The sequence below is a fragment of the Fukomys damarensis genome, unplaced genomic scaffold (genome assembly GCF_012274545.1).
Source record: "Fukomys damarensis isolate Sample0158 unplaced genomic scaffold, DMR_v1.0_HiC HiC_scaffold_21, whole genome shotgun sequence".
NCBI lineage: Eukaryota > Metazoa > Chordata > Mammalia > Rodentia > Bathyergidae > Fukomys > Fukomys damarensis.
In genome coordinates, this window is record NW_022900933.1 from 21364517 (window position 1) to 21381694 (window position 17178).

General features: G+C 36.7%; 1 protein-coding gene across 36 annotated transcripts in view; it reads left to right on the plus strand.

Annotated features, from left to right (window-relative positions):
- Nrxn3 (neurexin 3) overlaps nucleotides 1-17178 on the plus strand; it is a 1525607-nt gene that overhangs the window by 1500619 nt on the left and 7810 nt on the right. For 2 of the 36 annotated variants that reach the window (XR_004518320.1, XR_004518321.1), the window contains one exon: nucleotides 16042-16729. The exons of the other annotated variants lie outside the window; for them this stretch is intronic. The gene's annotated coding sequence lies outside the window, so the exon portion shown is untranslated. The remainder of the gene's footprint in view (nucleotides 1-16041; nucleotides 16730-17178) is intronic. 36 annotated transcript variants of the gene reach the window in all.

The window sequence follows — 17178 nt, forward strand, 5'->3', positions numbered from 1 at the left end:
TATTTTTAACTCTTGCTTTCTGAGGACAAACAGAATCATGGGACCTTGTCACAGAGACCATCTTAGAGGCCCTTTAAGAACCCAAAATTAAGCCATCCCACAATGTGTACCTTTTCCCATACATCACGTTGTACATGAAAAATACACAAAATTTTTATTTATTAATTCAAGACAAAAATTATAAAACACTGGGAACGAGGCCCTTCTGGAGAACCTAATATACACTGGTACTTGTGAGCTGCAGAATATGTCATTGTAAAATACTTTCCTCTGCACTGAAACACTTTTACTTTTAATGATATAGATAAATATATACTAATATTATTCTTTGAAAATTTTTTTTCATTTTTGAAAAAACTCTGCATCTGAAGGTTCTGCCTTTTATTTTTCCTTATTCATTCTGTAGGCCTCTGTTCTAGGATTTATGGCTAACTTGCCCATGGGGTGCCCTTTTCAGAAGTCTTTGCCTCCAAGGAAGTGAAATTTGGTATGTAGGAAGAACTGAATAACAGTATCTCAGATGACACAATAGAGGGATTAAACAAAGGAAATTGGAGGCAACCAACATAATTATTCCAGCTGGGATGTGGCCATTGCCTTGAGATTCATATTTTTCCTCATAACCAAAGTGGTTTGGGACTCAATATAAACATAGGTAGTTAGAATTTCAATACTAACTCACATCCCTGCACAAAACACATAGATTGAAAATCATGATAGTAGAGAAATAACATAGTATCAGACTTGGCCACTGTTATCATGAAGCAGTTTAAATCCTGGCATAGGAGGGAATAGCCTAACTTATCAGTGGATGATACATATTATAAACTACATATTTGTGTAAAGTTTAATAAAAATTCTGTCTCTTTTTTTCATTGAGTTTATTGGTACTTTTTAAGCATATGGTACAGTTAAATTTATCATTGGGATCCTGTACCTTTACATGACAGCTCTTGGTTCTCATTTTTTCCCATACCCTTACCCTCCCTTCACCCCCTCCACCCTCTCCTATTTACAGTCTTTGTTTCCATTGTTTCTTTTCCTCATACTTTTTCTTTGCCCTTATTTCCTTTCCCCTACCCTTTCCGCTTTCCCTACACCTCTAGTCTTTTTCCTCCAATTTCACGTTGTCACATTATACAATTAAAATTTTGTCTTCTACGTTTGGTTTTCAAGTTCCAACAACTCTGTATCATAAGGGTACATTGTTTTCTAGTAAGATTTCTAATGGTATATGGAAAGACGTAGGAAAAAATGTTATTCCTTCCAACAGTATTCCTCTAAGTGCTATTAACAATGCATAGAATTTGGATTGAAAGGGGTCCAAATGACAAAGATGCTAAGTGTGATCTATGGCTCTTATTTTCCCAGCATACTCTGTTTTCCTAGCTAGCTTTCTGGAAGCCATCACTCCCATGTGTAACATATAGGATCCGGCTTGAATGATACTCATTCAAACTCTTTCCAGTTGGCATTTGATACGCCTTAAAGTTGACAAAACCTAGACCCTTCTACTAGGAAAAATACACTTTTAGTGTCCAGTCTGGCTCATGAGAATGTTCCATCCATAACAGATAAAAATAGCCTGTATGATACAAAGCTACCAGTGGTGTTTCCAAAGTATAACTTTCAAAACCTATATAGGTTTTTTTTGTTTGTTTGGCTACAATGATAATAGGAGCCCTCCAGCAGAGAAAGATCTGTTCACAGCTTCAGGGTACAGATGGGTAACTGCTGCATAGCCTCTGATTACCTTAGATGGAGGTGTCCGGAGAACTTTACGTATCTGAACATTACTATGATAAAAAGGATTGAGGTTTAGAGCTTCCCAAAGCAATAAAAGTTAGTAATACCCAATTCTTTCTTCTAAAAACTGAAACTGTAATTATTTACCTGGTACCTACAAAGATATTAAAATAAATCTCTGACCCACTCATTCCTAAGTCATCCTCTTCTGGTCTCTCCTTCTATTCCTACCTGATTTCCTGATGGATCCTCACAATGGCTCATGTGCACAGCGGGGAATCAGTTTGCAGGCCTCCTTAAATTACTAGACACCTTGTTTTCTCAGCTTTGTATCCTGTGTATCCCAGGTGAAACTATTAACTTCTTACATTATGCTAGGATTTTGTCATTTCACTTCAACAAATACAACCTGCAAAAAGCTCCACTCTAAGACCTCCTCAGAGTGAAAATATAAAGTGCTTATTAATTGGCTTTTGATTCTTAAGAAAGACATGAAGCACACGTTCCATTAGCATAATATTATAGTGTTAGGGAAATAGTAACTATGGTTTATTTGAAATATTCAGCAAATGAGAGTATTGATTTTTTATACAGTTTTCAGTTCCATTAACAGTAACAATTACCTTATCATTTATTTTGTCAAAAAATTATCTTATGCTACCTTTGTGTTCCAGGCATTTAAAAAGGGTGTAGAGAATTTAAGTCACTTATGTGAGGCTGTGTTTTATAACAAGTAGTCAGATTGTCTCCAAGTATGGCTTCTTAAAATTGTGTCTCTCTAGCAAGGTCAAAAGAGCTTACTTTCTGGAAGTGTTGCTTGTTAGTAGGATGGATAACCTGTGGGAAAACACCCAGCAGCATCCAATTTTACTTATCTCCCAGGTTTCTCTGAAAACATATTGAACAGATTTCCCCCATCTCTCTCTTGCATGGGTTTTTCCTTTGGGCCACAAGTAGTGAAAGCACTGCTTTACAAAGTTATTCTTTGCACTGCTAACAGTTCTTTGATGTCATTTTCTGTGAAAGTATCAGAGAGAGTTTTCCTCCAGGGACTTTCACATAGTCAAGTCCTTGCTTTGGGTTCTCTTTATGTCTGAATTAGTCCTCAGGATGGCAGCGTAATCAAATGTCTTTAACTATGAACATTGCTTAGAAGCTAAAATGTACATTTTCCAACGATTAAGCTCTGTATTTAGAATACTTCTGCCTCGATTTTCACCCATCAGCTAGTTCCACAGGGTACATACATTAGGAAATGCCCTAATTTTTTCATAGTTATTTATATTTTCCCTGTACATATTTATTCTTTACAGTAGGAAAGAGTGGTATTGACTTGCTCTCCTCAAAAAATTCTGTATGGTAATTCAAAACAATAAGGATGTTCTTGATGAACCACTTATATGAGAGCCAATGTATTTTGTACTAAATAATCCATCATTTAAAATATCTGTGGACTGGGGATTTGGCTCAGTGGTTCTGCTGCCTGTCTCAAAAGCACAACAGCCCAAGTTTGATCCCAGGTACAAAAAAAAAAAAAAAATCTGCCTTTTCTTGCATGGTTTCTCTTGCACCCAAAGCAAGGCTGGCCTTAGATTCCATGATTTTGCAGACAGTATCAGCCCTTTGAGTTTTAAGTTTCAGCTTTCATCTATCTGAAAAAAAATAGCTGATAGCCTTGGAGAAACATTATTATAGATTAACATTGTGAAACAGGAATAGAATTAACTGGCAAACTTCTCACGGGGAAAGACTGTGAGCACATTGAGTTTATGCTTCAAGACAGAGATGATAAGTGGGTTTCAAGTTTCACTATGCTGAATTTAATTAAATATGACAAAATTGCTAAAAATGAAACATTTAATATTTCCCAGCTTTTTATTTAAATCACTTCTTCCCATGGTCATCATATGTAGCATGAAATCTTACAAATCAAGTCATAGATCCATCTAAATTCACCCAAGGGAACTGTGTCAGGATCTGTTCAGTCTTTCCAGGGAAGAGTCTTGGCAACCATACTGAGGAAAGATTACTGTCTTCTGGCCAAGGATTAAAAGGACCAGACGGCCTCTAGCACTTCTGCTGTCAAACTTCCTCTAACCCTAATCTGCAGCCATGCTCATGTCTTCTTATCTGATGCCTCATCCTATGTTGCAGGTCACTCTGATATACACAGAGGCTTTGTGGGTTTGCAGGACATGATAAGAACCAGTTCCTGTTTCTTCTGCCCTTCTTGAGACCACTTTTGAACAGATACCAAAAAAGCCATTTTACTTAACATCCCAGAGCAATTTATGGAGACTACCAGTTTGGACTTGTAAAAGGATGAAATTATAACAAATTTCACTTAAGACTCTTTTGGTCATATTTGTGATTCTAGAATCAGGCAACACTTCATAGCTGAGGTGAATAAAGTAGAATGGTTTCAGAAGCCAAAAAAAGAAATGATGAAAGCAACCACAAGGCAGAGAGTAGTAGACTTTATTTTGTAATTGGTTTTCTTATGGGATTTAAACAGAGATGTCCTTATTAATTGGCTCAAGTTACCTGGGCCTCTTCTGATCATTTGCTGTGAATCTCCTGTTTTAAAAGCAACCAGGCCCATTTCAAAGTTCAGTCTGTTAAAATGGCTCTGAAGATCAGTGATTCTATTCTAGATTGGTCTGTTCTGATGGGACCTTGTACAGAAGCCGAGTCCAAAACAATGGCCTTCCACAACTTTAACAGGCTTCAAATACACAATAAAATCCTAGAGAATATTTAACAAAGAAAATATAATGCTGTCTTCCTACAAGTGGTTTATGGGGCTTTTAAAAAGAACTGATGTTAAGTCAATAATGGATGAGGCCATGGTATGAAAATAATGATGTAGGTCAGAAATATGCAGAAATATGTACTTTAATGTATTGAATTCTTTTTTTTTTTTTTTCTGGTAACAAAGATCAAACTCAGGACCTAGAGCTTGTGAGGCAGTCATAGTGCCTCTGAGCTAAATCCCCAGCCCACTTTAATGTATTAGAAACTAGCAAAAGTACCAAGTCATATAAATTATTTTAATAGGAAGTTACTTGAAAACTGAAGTTTGCACCATGACAATCCTAGAAAAGACAGAATATCCAAAAACATTTATTCTGTGGTCCCAAAGTCTCTGCACTGGAAACTATTAGATAAGTTATGATGTGCCAGTGGGATAATTATTACCCTTTTAACATTTTCTGGAAGTAGGAATGTATCTATGTTTTTAAATTAATACTTTTATATCTAATATCTCCTTTGGTTGATTCTACACCTAGTAAAGCTTCCCTTCATTTTATAAACAAGAGAGATTAGGATTTATTTCAGGTCGTCGCCGGAGATGGACCACAGCTGAGGCTATAGTCTAGCTAGGACTAATTCTCATGTTGCATTCTCATTGATTATGATCTGCTCTACAGCCTTCCCAGGTTAAATGAACAAATTTAATCAAGCACTTAAGGCACTGTTTTCACACCTGATTTTGCAGAAGATTTCCTCAAAGAACTTTCTTAATTATACGGATACTTTAGTGTTTACTGTTATCCTGCCCCTACAGCCTTTAGCAGAAGTACTGATTTAGTGAGTCTGGTTTAGTTGACCCTGAAACTGTGCAACAAAGTAGATCTTGAAAGACCCTCAAATATCAAATCCTGATATGCAATTACGATTCTTAAAGCATAGAGGGTGAGATCCTAGAACCGCCTATGCAAATCTGAAGATTACTTATTTTCAATTTCCAATACTCACTGATAATTGAAAATGTAACACAAAACTTCAACATTTTTTCAAAGATGGCACGGTGGTTTGATATAAAACATGTAGGACTGTGTTCAAGTGTGGCTGTTCAACTTCCTATTTGTATAACTTGAGCAAATAACTTACTTATTGAAGCCCAGGTTTCCTGATTTGTAAAACGTAATTCTAGTGATTAAGTGAAATAAAACAGCTAATGCACTTACAATATCTGGCAAAGAGCAAGTTCTCAATACACTTAAGAACATTTCCTTCCAGAAGTAGGCTTCAGGTTAATTAGTATTTTAACTATGTAATTATAATTTATATATAATTATAATTTATGTTTTCTCTTTCCTCGTGTTTGCAAGGAAATCGCTATGTCAACTATTTGATCATAGGTATTTGTCCCTGAGTATCTATCATAAGTAATCCAGAGGCCCATATTTATTGGGCTTTTGGAATATCTAGGAAATTCTTATTGCCCCCTCTCTAATCTACAGTAGTTTAGTTAAAAACAACAAAAAAAAAAAAAAAGAAAGAAAGAAAGAAAAGAAAGAAAGAAAGAAAAAGAAAGAAAGAAAGAAAGAAAAACGAGCTTGTGGTGCATGTCTTTCCCACCAGGCGGCTCTACCTTCCTGCTCTCTCTTATGAAATGGCTGCTTGAGGCTCAGGCTAGATACTGTCACAACCATAAAGTCCTGGCACATCATCTGTACATCAAGTGCACACTTCTTGGGCAAGCATTTCATTTTGCTTGCACAGTAGCAATTCCCAATCCGGTCGTATTGATTTTATGAACACTATTCCTTGCGATGAAGAAAGATTTTTCAGAGTATTTTCAAGGTATGAGTTCATTGCACTGTGTTGTCAAATTCAGTTATTTCCCATGTACAACTCGCAGAGCTTCAGGATCCTGCAAGAAGCAGGCAACAACAATGTTGGAGTATCGGCTGCTACCGCCTAGAAGGAAAATGGTCAACATTCTGGTTGTAATGATAGACTAGATGAGTTTTATGGAAAAACAGAAGCAAAATAAGCCTTCTTGAATAATGTATTACTTTGTAAACATAATCATGCAGTTTCACGGTATCAATTCAGGGTAAAGTTCCCCCTGCTTCACACTTCTGCTGTCTGTGGCTGCAGGGCCTCAGCAGCCAAAGATAACTAAGTATATTTTCACTACCCTGCTCATCCTTCCCCCATTAATAAGTTACTTGGCTCATTCCTTCCACTGCCTGAAGTCAATCATCAGTGTCAGCCAGTGCTGCATCTGAATATTTTGCTTCTTATGTCTTTAGCCTACACAACTGCAAAGGAAAGCTCAAGTTTTTAATACACATCCCAGCATCAATTTATAGAAGTGAGAATGAGTTACACAGTGATGTATTTTTCAGAAGGGTTTTTTTTTTTTTAAGCCAGCTGTGGATGAGGAAGTCCAATTTGCATTGCAACTGCTAACTAGAACTCAGAGAAATCCCATCTGGTTTAAAGAAGAGTAAAAGAAAACAAAAACAAAATAGAAAATGCAATCCTTCAACAATTTGTTGACAAAACACTCACACAGTGCCTTGTGTGGGCAAAGCACCATGCTAGGGGCTATGGAAGACTGCACAGCAAAAGCAAAGTGGCCTCGCTTTGCATGGTGTTTTGTGGCTTTTCAGAGCACTGTTGCTTCTTTCAGCAGTGATGTTCTGAATTATAGTACATCCCTGACACTACTGGAAGGACAACGGACAACAGGACAAAGTCTCTGCACACATGTAACTTGCTTTTCAGTGGGAGAGGACCGAACATAAAAGCATATTACCAAGAGTCAGCTGTTAAACACTGCAGAGAATGAGGAAGCGGGTGGTATGCGGTTGATGTGCAGGCTGCTACTCTACTAAGGAGGAAGTAGGAGTCTAGGAGAGACCCTAATCACCAAAAGGAGCTAGCTAGGGGGAGGTAAGCTCAAGAGTATGGTCAGAGCCTGAGACATGGGACCATAGGGGAGCCTGAGAAGATGCGTCTAGGCTTGTAGCCAGCTAGCCTACTATGGAGGACTGTCAGTGCTGGTCAGAGTGCAGAGTTTGGCTTGGAGAAACCTTCAAGGACTTTAAGGATGAAAGTCACTTGATCTGATTTATATTGCCTAGTTTTCAAAGTTAAAAAAAATATACATATAATGTGTATGGCATGATGTTATAAGATGTACAAGCATGCATTTGTAATCATAATAAATGATTATTATGGTAAAGCAAATTAACATATTCCTAATTCATGATACTATGTGCTTTCCTATTCTCTCCTTATAATAAGAATACGACTTACTCATTTAGCAAAGATCCTTGACACAATATGCTATTGTTAACTGTAGTGCTCATGTTGCACCTGGGATTTTAGACTTATTTACCCTACATATCTTTTATTTTATATCAGTTGGCTTATAGCTCCCTATTTCTTCCCCTACCACTTCACCTTATTCTGTATCTCTGTGTATTGATCTTTTTAAAAAGATTGTACATATGAATAAGATCATGCCGTATTTTTCTCTCTATATATTAGTTTTTTCATTCCTGAGGCAGGTGCTGGAACCACTGAGCTAAATCCCTGGCCCAGTTTTTTTCATTCCTGAGACACAATACCCAACACCCACAACAGAAAGAAAGAGAGGTTTAATTTGCTCATGGTTTCAGTCCATGATTGGTTGACTCCAAAGAAGAGAAAGCATGGCAGAGGGTGTGATGGGCTTAAGATGGATATTTCACGATGGCAGGAAAGCAGAGGAGAGGAAGAGGCAAGTGTCCATAAACAGAAAGCACCCAAGTCCGTGCCTCCATGACCTACCCAGACCCACCTATGAGTGTGCTCCACTGATCAGCTAGGCTTTTCATATCCAGTCAAATCGATACCAAGATTAACACACATAATGTACTATATGTGGCCTATTTCACTTGGCACAGTGTCCTCTAGGTTCATCCATCTTTTTGCAAATAACTTGATTCCATTTATAAGGCTGAATAATATTCTGTGCTATATAAATACCACAGTTTCCCCATTCATCTGGAGTGTTTTTACAAAGTGGTAAGTCCATTTCCTTTGTGGTATATACTCAGAAAAGGGATTGCTGGGTCATATAGTACATTTGTTATTTCTTTTAAAAAATTCATAATGGTCCTACCAATCCACATTCACACAAACAGCATATAAGGAAGGACACTTTTATTCCCACACCCTTAAACAATTATCTTTTATCTTTTTAAGGAATAACTATCCTTATGGTATGAGGTGACATCACACGGTGGCTTTGATTTTCTTTTCTCTGATTAGTAATACTGAGCATCTTAGAGTTGTTGGCTATTTTTAGGTCTTCTCTGGTGAAGTATCTACTCAAATCATTTATTCAGTTTTACTTGGATTCTTTATATTCTTGTTATTCAATTGCGGAGTTTTTATCAATTTTGGATATTAACCCCTTAGATACATGGTTTGCAAATATCTTTTCCCAAGATGTAGGTTGCATTTTCATTTTGTTGATTGTTTTCTTGGCTGTGCAAAAGATTTAGTATATTGTATACCTTTTAAATATCACTGGTTTCAATATGGAGGCTGGATTTTAGGTAATCAAAAGTGAAAGAAGCTCTTGAAGAGGAACTTGTGGCTTCTGTTTGGAATGTCCAGCCAGAATTTGTTGAAGGAATTTGTTGTGAGATATTTGTTGCCCAGGTAGAATCAACATGACCTCCTGGCAAACTTCGTATGTGAAGATGAATTCAGGCAGGTTCTCAAGTATAATGACTGATTTGAGACAATATATCCGGGTCAAACAAAAAAGATGAAGAATCCTAAGAAAGGTAAAAGTCTAAGAGAATGTTAAATCCAAGTTCAGTGTCAGACCTTCTGAACTCAAGCCTCCTCTAAGCTATCACAGTGGAAATGTTGAGCGGCAGGTGGATATGGGAAATCAGATTTCTGGAGGGAATTTTTAACTAGATGTCATCATCCTATAGAAGGCGTGTAAAGCCAAGGGACTGGATTGGATAACAAAGAAAGATAAGAGATGCTGATGTGAGAGAGAGGCCTAGGTAGGAGAAAGAAAGTTGGGACAATCCTATGCTGTCCAAAATAAAGGAAGAAAATCATGTTTCAGACAGAAAGAACCTTCATTTCTGACTGGCAGAGAGGTGACTTTTATATTGATAAAAAGTATTTCATATTACCTATAATAATATTTCAAGGGCCTAATCATTGGCTACTACCAAATTATATGAATTCTTCACAGAGGCAAAACCAAGAACATGGGAGCAGTTGCTACATGCAATAGTGATCCCTTTTTACATCATTTCTTTCTTTGTTTCGCATTATGAAAATATCCCCTCTTGATTAAAGAATTTCAAGCCAGGAAGGATTGCTTTAAAAACCACCCTCAACTTCCCAAAACAGAGTTTTAAATGTTCCCAAACTGTTCTATTTTTGAAGTTCAGTCCAATAAAATATACAGTGAAGTCCTATGCTGTGGCCTGCTCTTTCCTAGACATATTTCTAAAAGCATGACATAAGCATCAAAATGTAGTCACTGTATCAAGGAGCTTATAATTACCTTGGGTGACAAAAGGCTTACTTATACTAATACCTGATTAGCATTAAAACAAAATGGAAATAAGAATATTAATTTCTTCAAAGGATTTTCTCTTTTGTGTATATTAACTGGTATTAACTATCGGTGAGGAAAGAGCTAAAGTACTACTCTGACCCAACATTCCCTCATGTTCTCATTGTACCCTTTAGTTCCAATATCTGTGGGGACCTGTGTGTCCAAGGGATTAGATGAGATTTCCCCTTTGCGGTCATTCCTCCTTATCTCTTCAATACTACCAATGGTAATGAGCTCATGGAATATAGCTAATAACATCTTCCGGTTTGTGAATTGAACATTTTATAGTTTCCGAAGTAATTTTATATGCCATATCTACAGATTTGTTAGTGAGGGAGGACAGACATCTTTACAATTTTTATAAATAAGGAGAGTAGTCCGGAGTTTGAAGTGGCAGAAAAGTGGCTGGTCTCAGGTCACATGTTGGACAGACAGCAGACAGGAGTTCACTGCTGGGTCTGTTCCCTTTCCATACAATGGATATGTTCTTATGGAAATGTATCTAAATAAGACCTAATCAGAGCTTAACTTACAGGAAGAGCGAAATAAGTTAATTATAAAATTGTGCAGGAATAACAAAAATGTACCATTAAAAGTCATGCGAATCAAGTTTTAGAAACTAAGCATTATCGCAGGTAATGGAGACAATGGAGTAGTTATATGCCTATTTTTGTTAGGTTTGGGGATTGAGGTTATTCTGGTTTGTTTGATGCTGAGGTAGACATTCCAAAGATAACACTCAGTCATAGTGATTCCTGTTATTTGGGACTCAGTCACCTCTGTTAACTTGAACCTTCATTTTACAGCTAATGGCCTTTGAATATAATAATAACAATCATTCAAAAACCTTTTTAGAATCTATAAGTACTCCACATTCAGATTACACGAATTCTGCAAATCTACCCTGAGCTATGTTACTTGAAGAGACATTATAATCTCTATACAATACATGAGGAAACCAACTAAGAGTGACAAATAATTTGTTCAGTGACCTAACAGTCAAGACTTGAACTATGATATCTAGACTCTCTCTACCCCTATACAAAAAATTCAGACACAAGGTGAATCAGTATGGTGATATATACATTTATACAAACTATAGGCTCACGCTGGGGTAAGAAAGTAAGCAATTAAAGTCTTAATTAATTTATTCATTCAGTAAACATTTGAATGATTATTAGTATACTAATCGGTAGGAAAAATGAAGGTAAGGAAAACATTAGCTTTGTCCTAAAGATTTTTAGAGTCTAGTTGAGATGAAGAAGAAAACAGTGCAGTTGAATGTTAGGTTAGTAGAAATCTAGACAGTGTTCAGTTGGCCCAAAAAGAAGAGAGATTGTGATATGGAATTACATGCATAAGTTAAAGCATATGTGCATGTAAGGAAAAAAGCCATTAATTTAAGGCCCTTCCATATCTAAACATTATACTACCTTACTTAATTTTTAAGTGTAATACTGCATTTTATATTTTATCCATTTTTAATATACCTTCTTAAGTTTGAAAAGTTAGTGTAATTTGAGCAAATAGATCATTACTAAAGAAATACCGTTCTAAGTATGGGGGTGGATGGTATACTGGGATCTTTTTCATCTAAAATGTTTAATTTTTCTTTTCCTTCCTACCTACTGTAATTAGATGTGAAAACTAGATGGGAGCAGATAGCATATGAACATATTGGTCAAGGTATTTTTGTTCAGCATTGAAAACAAAGCATTAAATATTTTTATTTAGCAACAGGGCCATGTGCATACAAGCTGCTTCATGCTTCCCCTTAGCACCGCCACGCATGAGGAAGAAGCTGTGAGCAGTCAAGGCTCGGTCAGGATTCATTTTATGAATGAATCACACATGACAGCCCTCATCCTCTCTTCACCCACGTACAAACAAAAATCACAGTCAATGAAACTGTTCTTGTATATTTCACAGAAGGAACAGCTATGGATGCTTACTTCCTATACCTGGTATAAAAATAGTGAAAGGTCCTCAGTTGGTATGCGCCCCCCCCCAGCTCCTTTCCCAGTCCTCTTCTAGGTTTTTAAGTTTTCCTCAGGGTTGCACTCAGATTCTTGAGATGGGCTCCTCTTCTTCCTCCTCTCCTCTTTTTTTCCCTCCACTCCTTTGTCCTCCTCATCCTTCTTCCTCCTCTTCCTTTTTCCCTTCTCTCTCTCTCCCTCCCTTCTCTCTCTCTCTCTCCCTCTCTCTCTCCCTCTCTCTCTCTCTCTCTCTCTCTCTCTCTCTCTCTCTCATATTTTCCCAAGAAATTTAAAATGATGTAATACAAATCCATTCATCTGGACCTTCCTCCTGGACCTTACCTGTACACACTGAAGATTATGTCTTCTAGCAGGCAGCACTTACTCTTTGAGAGAGGGTGGGTTTGTAACTTGAGCTACTGGAGTATATCTCTGGGCTGCTCAAGCTTATCCTCAAGCAATTTAGAAATTAATTTCCTTAAAATGAATGAACTCCCCACAATGAATTTTGACCAGTGTCATCCCATCTTATAGTATTTATTGTTTTTAAAAGTCAGATTTCACATTTAAATGGAACTATTAGGACATAGTAGAATGAAAGTGGTTGTATCAAAATATGCTTTTTCAAGTCAAATTTTTATATTATTTGTTCCTAATGGCACATATAATCTGAGCACATTCTTACCACTGAGTAGAAGCATAAATACATAATTGTGTACTGATTGAAAATAGTTAATGGAAGATGAAAAAAGCCCAGGCATGATTATGAACAACTAGTATGTAATTTTTTATCTTATTAGAAACCAAAATGAAAAGCTTTGCATGTCTGAACTAATAGTTGACTTACACTGTAAAAATATAGTGTAAAAATATCCAAGCTTGTTTGTGTTGGCTTCATTTGAAACTATGGCTTCCATGGGCTTAAAAAATACATATTATATTTTGTTTGCAAAGTGACAACCCTAAATTTTAGCATGTTCATTTGTTTAAACCAGTGATTTCCAGAGCATAAGTGGTGTCCTACTTGACAGAGTTTTAAAACAGTCAATTTTAAAATAGGTAAATTACTCAGTAAAAACCTTAGGGGATCCAAATTGCTGATATATCTCCTTTGAAACACCTTTCATTATCCAGGAGTATGAATGCTTTGGAAGTATCTTATTCTTTAAGTCTCACACTTAGACCCTATGGAAAACAACGAAAAAAGTCTATATGAATATCTTCAAAATTGACTTTGTTCTACAGAAGTCATTTGATGCCTTCTGAGACCATCTGTGCATTTATAGAATCTTCTCATACAATAAAATTCAATGTTAAAAGTATAATTAGTCAAACAATCAACTAAATGCCAACAAGGGTTTTACTCTTCTTATATTATTGGGATTTTTTCTTTCTTTCTCTTAAAATTTTTCAGCTGCCCTTTGTGAAGTTTCCAAAATAATGATTAACATTATTAAACCAGAGACTAAAAATCTTGGTATGGACTGACCCATGGGGACACATTGCTATAGTTACTTTTAAATAAAATAATAAAAGGGGCGTCTCATATGGGGCAAAATTTGGACTCATCTTCAAAACATATTCTGTTTATCAAAGTCACCCAGAAGAGTCCTTAGGCATGGTGGAATTGGCTGTGAGAAGCAAGTGCTCACAAGTGTCTTGCCTTTGTGGTTTGCCTACCTGGGTTTCCCAGTCCTTGGTTGAACATTAATGTTCTCACGGGGACATAATATTGAATATAACTCTAGTGTTCTCTTCCAGTAGAGGCTGAGGCCATTTCTAAAACCTCCTTCCTCATGACTGTTGCAGTATCTTCCTCTCAGTGCACACACACACACACACACACACACTGCTCACAAGGCAAGCAACCCTACTGTGCATATACATACTACACACACACACACACCCAGGACAATATTATATGCACACACTGCATGCTCACTCTCCACAAACACACACTCTATACACATCCACTGCACACTCACAGACTGCCCTGCATGCAGAGAAACCATGCACACATACTGCACATACTGCATGCACATCCTGACACAATGCACTGTGTGCACGGACACTATGAACACCCCACACTATGCATGCACACTTAATGTACACACACTATGTATACCACACAGACACCAAATCCAATACACATACACTCTACACACACTCATTATACACACACACTGCACATGTACTGCGTGCACAGACAGTAGGCACGCACATACACTGTACAAAGACACTTTTTTCTTCTTTTCTCAACATAGATTAGGTGAAACATTTCATCTCCAATTTTTCTCTAGAAGATGGGCACTGTGCCCCCAGTATACTTCAGTAAGCTATATTCTTTTCAAAATGATCTCATGGCTTATAGATACTTCCATCTTTAGAGTGAGGTTTTGACCCCATTACTATAAAAATATTGGTTATTCTTCCATTTATCAGATTAACTTTAACACTCTCTTGTCACATGCGGTGCTCTGTCAGTTTGACAAAACTCAAGAACAGTCACACAGACCAATGTTTCAGCAATCCCACCATGCCTTACAAAACATGCCTTCTAAATGAATGCAGATGGGGTAAGCTTCCCAAAGCATAACTTACTAATCACATCCTCAATTCCTATCATCACAGGCTGCACTTCAATCTCTGGCACACACACACACACCTGAGCACATAAGTGTATATTATTCTTTCCTTCCAATTGACAAGAAGCCTTGAAATGTCCTTCACCCCTACTGGAAAGGCACGGATCAAAATGTGCTACCTTCCTCCCACCCTCGCTGACCTCTCTTTAATCCTAGCTTCTGTTCTGTTTTTCTACTTCCCCTAAATGCAACTTACTTTAAGCATGTGTTAACTTGGTTAAAATTGCTATGGTCAAAGGATAATAAGTGATAACCCATTTGTCAGTCTAGCCACTTTCTTCTCTTGAAATCTATTCATGACGTACATCCAGACTGCACGCCCTTTTTATCTTTTTAAAGAAGCAAAACCAAAAAATATACATGTATTTTTAAAGAATATGTACAATTTGTTTTTAATTTTGGCTATCACAAAAAAAGGGGAATCAGTAATCAAGATAAAAAAAAAGCAAAAAGCGTGTCCCCTGACTGCTCTGTCTGTGCCTTTTCAGCGTGTGCATCTGGTTGTTCATCTCTGAAAGTGTGTGAAATACATTTTCTTTAAATTTTTTTGTTATTTTCTCCCTTCTTGTTTGGGAATTAAGTGCTTTTTATATTATATCTATCTATCTATCTATATCTATATTGATGTATTTCTTTTTAATTACTAGAGCTATATCTTTAGATTTGGTTTTATCCAAAAGTATGAGGAAAAAGTTATAAATTGTTTTCTGCTATTTTCCCCCACCCCTTCTTTAAATGTAGAACAATTTCATCTGCAGAATCCCCACATCCACATCTTTCTGATTAGCCAGTCTCATTGCAAATTGTGCTGTGCAGAACATGAACAATGTGGGAAAGACAGACAGTGTCATTCAGAATGTGTGCCATCTCTACACTGGGGAGTAATGATGAGCCCCGTATGTGGGCCCCAACCCAGCACTGCCTTCCAATCCCCTCTGCAGATCTGTGAACCCCTCAGCTCAAGATGGGGCTGTGCGGCTGCCGATGAAGTTGTTCAACTCGAATGCATAAATCTAGTCTCCTTGTTTTTGCTTTTAACCTTTTGATCACGATTATTGGTATTATTATTTTATGTATTTTGGCTATTTTGAGTAGGAAAAAAAAAGTTAAACTGTTTTTATTGTTTGACAATCTTATAATGAAACTATAATGACTTTTGGAGTAAATTGCATGTTGAAGAAGTTGCAGTTTAGGGAGTGTGAGATTGTCAGTGTTAGAGTTCTGTTCTTGATTTCCATAGATGGGCATGTGTAGGCTCATTTGTTTTTGTATATTGCCCATCCCTTCCTTACAGCCAGAAGCTCTAATGCAGCTAGATCACTCCGTGCCGCCCTTACATGGACATGGCGACTCACTTACACATTCACTCCCATCATCTTCATCTCCTGTGTAGTACACTCGTAGACACACCCCTCCCTCTCTGCATCCTCCCTTCCCATACTCCCCCTTTCTTTAGCATTGTTAAAATATATGTGCTGTCATCCATTCCCTTAAATTAAAGAAAGCCTAAATTTGTCAAAAAGACAAAAACAATTAATATATATCTGATCCGGAACCTTATGAAAATGCAGAAATTCATTCGAAACCCTGTAGATTCGTAGATATTTTTACAAGGCAAATTATAAAAGAAAATTTTTTTTTTAATTTTTCAATCATAGCAATTGGAATTGTTTTAAATTCAAAGCCGATGCCCTCCCTACGCCCTCTCCTAAGTAAAAATTTGTTAGAGTGCAGATTTTTTTTCTTTTCATGTTATGTGGTGTGGATGTATGTGTTGTTGACTCCCTGTATCATCCTCTGTTGTAAATTATTATATTTGAAAAATTAGACATTTTGCTCAAAAGTTTTTAAGAAATGACAACAACAACAAAAAAAGCAAGTTACAAGAATGTGGCAATTCTATTTGTCCAAGAGCATTCTTACACAACTTTCTTTTGTAAATTTTTCTTTCATGCCAAAAAACATGCGGGCAATTTGTTGCTGTAAGTTGACTATCAATTAATATGGTATGCTTTTCTTTTTTAATTTAAATTATTCTGCTTCTATGAAAGTGATTTCTTTCCTTCTCTTTTTCCCAAAACGGCCTCTCTTTTTTATTTGTTTCTACTTTGCTTTGCCTTCTAATGTTGGGAATGCCTTGTTGATGTTATTTGCTCTCCTTCTGCTTACTTTTGTCTATGAAGCTGATTTTTATTTTCTTTTATATAATTTGGAAAACTACTTGAAAATTTTATTTCATTTATTTTTTTTGCAGAATTTTTATGTTTTGTGCTGAATTGCTTTCAATAATCAATGTGAATTTTACTCTAAGTAGAAGAAGGTGATGCACAGTCCTTCCCACCCAGGGAATGCCTAGCCACCTTGCTTGAGTTTTCTCTGACTATCAACTTTAAATCCTTGATGGTATTGGCATCTCTACATGAGATGTAAC